The 7,231-nt window shown below is 46.0% G+C and overlaps 1 pseudogene; it reads right to left on the minus strand.

Moving 5' to 3' along the window:
* Window positions 1–833: 833 nt before the first annotated feature.
* Window positions 834–3,054, minus strand: LOC131827817 (small ribosomal subunit protein uS19-like; annotated as a pseudogene).
* Between the last annotated feature and the right edge of the window lie 4,177 nt (window positions 3,055–7,231).

The raw sequence follows: 7,231 nt of genomic DNA on the forward strand, positions 1-7,231 counted from the left end.
TTTGCACCCCTTCCCCACCCTAGGGCAGTGTTTCTGAGATATTATGAGAGATGCAGGGAATGTTCTGGGGATTCTGTTGCTCCCCAGATAGGCCGTAGTCTCTATAAAGTGCACATCGTGGTTTCTCAACTGTTGAACTTTTTCCTGTCCAGGATTATAACCCCAAAAGAGTCACTATGACCCTGAAAGAATAGTTGTTTATTCAAGCATGATTGAAATTCTCTCTTTCCACATCTATTATAGCCTTGGGTTGTTCTTAAACAACCAGAGAAAATAGGTCCAATGCTTGGAAGAGTCATTCCTTCTTCAAATGAATCAAATTAGGACACCTATTGACTTCTGCAAAGACAAAGTAGGAGACAATGATTTGACTTACTCAAGGGTATTTCTCAGCTTATGTCATGACCAAGTTCCCTTCACTGGTTTTCCTATTGCATTTCAAATATGAGTTGACCTATAAGCATCCGATACTGTGTGAGAAATTAGATAAGGGGTTAGAGTGTCAGAAGCCCCAGGTGGGAATCAAGATATTCGGTTTCCAGTCTTGCCTGTGACTTGGCTGGACCACCAGCTCTTAAAAGTTCAGCCTCTTGGGCCATCGTAAAAGATGAGTAGGGGTCTGAAGGCCCTGTTTATAGTAAAAAGTCTGTTTAAATCTCTGTTTATTGGTGAGTTTTAGTCAATCTAGCTAAGTATTTGTCTCTTTTGTTCTTTTCAATGAACCGACTTTTGGTTTTCATTGATTTTCTTCTTCTGGTTTTTTGATTCTCTATTTTATTAAATTTTCACTTAATTTAATTTAGAGAAGCCTGTGTCTTTATTGGTGGAACAGGCTACTTGAGAGAGATGAAGTGTGAGGAGTGGATGGTCTTGTTGCCTGTCCTATTTCTGGTGATGGAGAACTTGTCCAGGTAGTGGCCAATCATCTTGGGCTTGATTTCCACCTAGTTGAAAGTATTGCCATTATAGACATCCATCATGTGGCCCCGCATGTCTGGCAGGATGGGTCATGTCCTGCAAGCGTGTCTTAACCACCTCTGGCTTCTCCATGTCAGGGGCCTCCTTCTTGGCCTTGGGCACACTCTTCAGCAGCGAGTACTGCTTCCTCCGCAAACCCAAGCTGAGCCTCGCTGCTGCCGGGCATGGTAGGGCTGCCTCAACTGCTTGTAGGCCATGTCCAGCGGCTGGTCGAGGTCCACCCCAGCAGATGAGCTCACGGAAGATGCACTGCTTCTTCTGCTCCACTTCTGCCCTCTTGTCAGCTCATCCTAAATTTCCACTTTAATCTTTATCCTCTCCTTCCTTCTGCTCATTTTTAGGTTTACTTTGTTCTTTTTCCAGTATCTCAATGTGGAAGATGGGCTTATTGGTTTAAGATCCTTCTCCTTTCTTAATATAAGCATTCACTGCTCTGAATTTCCTTATAAGCACTGCTTTAGCTGAATTCTATACATTTTGATATGTTGTGTGTTCATTTTATTCACCTCAAGGTATCTTCTTCTTTTTTGTTTGTTTGTTTTATTTATATAAGTAATCTCCACACCCAAGGTGGGTTCAAACTCATGACCCAAAAATCAAGAGTTGCAGCCTCCTCTGATTGAGCCAGAGAGGCGACCCACCTCAAAGTATTTTCTGATTTCCCTTTTGATCTCTTCTTTGGTCCATTGGTTGTATAGGACTGTATTGTTTAATTTCCACATTATTTGTGAGTTTCCCAATTTTTGTCCTGCTATTGCTTTCTAATTTCATTACATTGTGATCAGAAAACATACTTTGTAATATTTCTACCCTTTTCAATTTATTGAGGTTTGTTTTGTGGCTACTGTAAGAAAATACCATAGACAATAGCTTAAACAATAGGAATTTATTTTCCCACAGTTCTAGAAGCTAAGAGGTCCAAGATCAAGAGGCTGGCCCATTTAGCTTCGGTGAGAGCCAAAGGCAGAGTGCTGCCTTCTCACAAGGTAAAGTCAGAGAGGGGAAGGAGGAGAGATAGTGAGCTCTCTGGTGTTTCCTCTTATAAGGACACCAATCCTATCAATCACTTGAAGTCTGCAGTCACCTTTTGAAGAATACTTCAACTGTGTGGAGCATACAGTAGTTCAGCTTCTAAGGGTTGTTTATATCTATGAGGCTGTGTAATCACAGCATCCTTGTAAAGTAGATGAATAATGATATTGATATTATATTTAAAAATGGACAAGTAGGGCCCTGGAGCGCTTAGGAAAGCCAGGACCACAGTGAACGAGTCCCTAGGCAGGAACAGCATTCACTTCTTTGGAGTGTACCCAGTGTTACTTTTCTATCAGACTAAACTGCCTTCCTTACAGACCAGGTAGGAGGTAGCAGATGTCTACATTGTGCGTGTGCATGCCTGTGTGACAGAGAGGGACAGAGACAGAGAGAAAGTGCATGGCCAATTGCAATGTTAAATTTCTGTTTATCCTGGAGCTATAGTCAGGTTTAATCATTCTTGGAATTCTAGTACATGAGCAGGGTGTAGTTTTGGACTCATTATTTACACAACATCCTCTACTCTGTCTTGCCTCAGGGAGAAAGGGGCTTTCTCCAGAGCCAGTCGAGACCTCCCCACCTTATCTTTCCTAGCTGAAAGCCCACAAGCATGCTTGCTGCTTTCTCAGGACTGTCTCATGAATGTGAACCAGGGTGTCTGATGACCATTAATAAGGCAGATAAACTGCACACTACCATTAATAAGGCAGATAAACTGCACACAGCTTCTCTCTTGTGTGCTTCCTACCTTCCCTCATTCTCACTTGGCTGGTGACATAGTAGACATTCAATCAATATTTATTGATTTGCTTTTGTCACAAGGCTAGGCTAAGTTGTAGGCTAGTTAATGAACTGGTGACTTCAGGGAGAGGTGGGGCTGACAGATCCCACACCCCCCCAGACTCCTGGAGTCTCTCTCTGAGAAGAACAGGAAATGAAGACTGAGAAGGGGAATAAGAAGCAGCACAGAGACAGTGGGGTACCCGGACCCCAGTCCTGCTGCCGAGGCTCAGCATGTCTTCTGGGAGCCACAGCCTCCATGTCCCCGCCTGTTATGTGTGGGTGCTCAATCTCATGGCCTCTGGGGTTTACTACTACTACTGCTGCTGCTACTACTACTACTACTTCTTTTTTAAGATTTTATTTATTTATTTGAGAGAGAGAGAGCACAAGTAGGTGGAGGAGGAGAGGGAGAGGGAGACGCAGACTCCCTGCTGAGCAGGAGGCCCAATGTGGGACTCGATCCCAAGACCCTGAGATCATGACCCGAGCCAAAGGCAGACACTTAACTGACTGAGCCGCCCAGGTGCCCCTCTAGGGTTTACTTCTGCTTTAACCTTTTCTCTGTGAAATAGTTCCTTCCTTTGGTTACTTGCTTTTATACTCACACTCTGATTCAACAGACATTTATAGAGTACCTACCACGTGCCCGGCACTAAGTAAATCAGAGGGTGAGAGGCAGGGATGGGCACACAAAGATAACAAATGAACCAGTGCAGCCCTTGAACCTATCTTGCTGGCCATCGGGGGAGAATGGGAGACATCTACATGGAAAACAAATACCGGACAGGATTTGATGGCTAGCTCTTGGGGTAACTTCTACACCCCTGCCTGTCCAGGTGACCCTGGCCTCAGGAATCTGGAGAACTGAGGCAAAGCCAAGGGTTAGCTGGGAGGTGGTGGGAGGGCTCAGTTGGATTCTCCTGAGTATTGAATTATATTTGAGGAGTAACAGATCATCTCTCACTTGGCCACTGATAATAAAAATAATGGACATGATGGCTGTGTGTCTAGGTATTTTGGGTAGAGTGCAGAACCCACATGGAGGCATTTGTGCCATAGGTTGTGTCCACCAAAGAGGCTACCAGAGTTCTCTGACACTAGTTGCTCTAAAGAGCAGTTGCTTCTCAGAGAGCAACAGAACTCAAGTTGGCCCAGAAAGAGGCCCGTGGGTCTTCTAGGACTATGCTCTGGCAATAATCTCAGTGGACCTGACCTGCAGCTGAGTGCGCGGCGTCATCTCAACTCAGCTCAGCTCAGCTGCACACCTGGCGATTGCAGAGCCTGAGAGCCAAACCTTGCTTGCATGCCCAGGAGCAGTCTGCAGTGTCCGCTTTGGGGTTACTCAGTGATAGGACTCCAGTAATACATTCGCGTTACCTGTCTTCCCAGGGGGCCAAAGAGGGAGAAGGCCCACCTGGCTCTGGGCACACAACCCCAAAGAGAGGCAGTGTGGGTAATTAAAATTCCACAATGGCAGTAAAAATGACAACACAAGTGAATCGATTGCTTACTGTGTGCCAGACACCGTGTTAAGCACATTATATACGTTTTCTTATTTGGTTTTTAATCCGAAGAGTTACATCCTATCGTTGTCCCCATTGCTAGGGACGGGGACAACAAGGCTTGGAAAATTGAAGCAAACAGCACAATAATTAAAATCCAGACAGGGTAACTCCTGGTGACTCAATCTTAGCCATGATCCAGTATAACACTTTGGATGTGTCCCTTTTACCATCCGTGAAAATTAAGCACCAGAACACACACCCTGGAACAGCTTTCTTCTCCTGTGGCTTGAGGTTAGATCTGGGTTTTTTGTGTTTCTGAAGCATTTTTGTCGGGTGTGTGTTTTTAATATTGTAAGCTGCCTCAAATCTGTGATGGAAGTGAGCACATCTTAAAGCACAATTAAATAAAAAGGCAGAAGAACACACACCGAGATCACGAAAATCAGTTCCAATCTCTGTCTGGTTATAACCGCTTTGGGGTGGGGGCTGGGAGCGTTGTGTTCACCGCTGCCAGACAGAAGGTTGTTTGAACTTGGCTGGCTCTGAGAGCCAGCAGAGTGAACTTGAAGAGAAAGATAAACATACAACAACTGTTCAAAGCTTCAGGTGTTATGATTGCTAATTGAGAAAGGCCCTAAATAATACCTACTGGTGTGTAGGAATTTCACTCCCGGGGATTAGTGGCTCAGGTAACACTGGGATTCGGTTCCTTCAGATTCCCCCTTGAAGAACACTAAAGTGGAGTCCTTGCCACTCTGGAGTGAGTAGGCCTCAGAGGTACCCAGGGCAGCTAAACAGCACCTTGATTTCTGGACTCTTTCAGTTGTGTTCTTCATACACACAGTCTCTCTTTCTCTCTCTCTTACACACACAGACTTGCCACACACAACTCACAGTCACACACATGTGCCTTCAGACACTTACACGCAGGGACAAATGCAGGAACCAGTCTTAGGCACACGGACTCTCCAACAAATCCATGTGCGGAACACTCACCAGCTCCCAGAACACTCCTCTATTCGCAAGCGCTTTCTCACATACACACACATTCCTACACACACACACACACACACACACACACACACATACACACACACACTCTGTCTCTCTCTCTCTCACCTGCACAAGATACTTCTGGCAAGGCTGCTGCAGCTGTACAAACCTGCCCAAGCTCCTTTCCGGGCCCAGCCCAGTCAGCACTTTCACAGGCCCAGGCTCACTTTAGCCACCCTGTTGTCTTCCTCAGAGCCTGGTCACACTGTCCTTGACTCTGTGTCACCTATGTGTGAGGGACTGGAGGCTGCTGAAGTGGGCAAGCGTGTGGCGAGTGAGTGGCAGTTGGGGTGAAAGCTGGGAGCCCTTCAGCTGACCTCCTCACGGTGCCCACCCAGCATCGCAGCCCCATTCCGGCTTCTTCCGCTTCCAGACGCAGCTTGGTGTGGTGGACTGGGCTTCGGGAAATGTACGGCCTGGGTCAAGTCTCAGTTCTGAGGCCTTGGGCAAGCTCTATAAACTGAGTCTCGATCTCCTTAGGTGTAAAATGGAGTTAGTATGTCGCCGAGTTGTGCAGAATATCAAATCCCCTGCTAGGTGTGAACATGCTGTCCCAATGGGAGCTGTGAACAGTGACTGTTCCGGCGGAGAAGTTGTAAAATGTCTCTCCTACTCACTCCTGACTCACACTGGCAAACTTTCCTGCCAAATGAGTCAGCTTTATGTCAACTTTACTTCAAAAACTCAAAAAAAACCTAAAAGAGACGCCAGTACACTGCACAGATGACCATCACAAGAAAGCATCTTTGTGCTGTTTCTAATAAGTGAAAGCATGAGGAGAAAACACTTTAAAAGCCTTCGTTTTTATGTATAAAAATCTCAAGAGTAAGTTTACATTTCAAGTGACACCAGCCTCCAACTTGCGAAGGTACTTGCGAAGGCCGAGAAGCAACGCCCTCTGTCCTGCTCTGCTCTGCTCATGTCTTCCCGGAAGTACTTAATGGTGCTAACTAAGTACTCATTTTGATAAGAAAAATGTGAAATACCACAGTTCCACGGGAGGGAAAGGAGGCGAAAACCGCAGAGAGAGGGAAGCTGCAGACGCTGAATATAAAATATCTCTTTGCCAATTTTTCCGAGCAGGGTGCGGGAGCGTGGAACACGATACCATTCCTTCGGCCCCAGCTATGTCTTAGGCTCTACTCTGCATCTCCCGTCCTTTGTCTTTCTTCTGCCTTGTGGCGCTGACCACAACTGCAGTGATGTCAATGTGGTTACAAATTTAATGCCGATCTTTCTCACTAGAGCACCAGCTCCCGGAGGGGATGGGCCGGCCTGTGCTGGTCCCTGTTCCAGAAATGAGGTCTAGTGTGCTGTCTGGCCCACGGCAAAGCTTAGTAAACGCTCACTGAATGAACGGATGAGCCATACTCCTTGCAGCTAAGTAGCGAGTCAGGCATAATTGTCTCCATTTTACAGATAAGGAAATGAATGCTTCAAGAATTTAAATGGCTTTCCTAGGAGATACTCCTTTGTGTGCTGGGAACCCAACCAAATTCTGTTGATTCCAAACACATTTGCTCTCTTGGTTATAAATGGAACTATTTAAATAAGCACCTTCTCTGAATTGCCTTGGTTTGTGTAAACCCTGAAGAGTATTTGATAATAAATATTTTCCTGGGTTTAACTCCTTTACCGGGACCTTCATCTTCCTGATGGGTTCTGGTCTTACCTTTAGCTCCTCTCCTATCTTACACTGTGCTGCCTTTGTTGCCAGCCCCTTTCTTTCTACTCTGAGCAGAGGGCCCATCCCAAGACAGCCCTTTAATTCTCCAGGAGTCCTTCTTAGTTCTGGTCTCTTCCTCTGCCCCAGGAACCTCAGCCAGGAAGCAGCTCATCTCACTACAGCTCTCCCATGTGATCAACAGCCACCCTGA

Source organism: Mustela lutreola, chromosome 3, assembly GCF_030435805.1.
Source record: "Mustela lutreola isolate mMusLut2 chromosome 3, mMusLut2.pri, whole genome shotgun sequence".
NCBI classification, from domain to species: Eukaryota; Metazoa; Chordata; class Mammalia; order Carnivora; family Mustelidae; genus Mustela; species Mustela lutreola.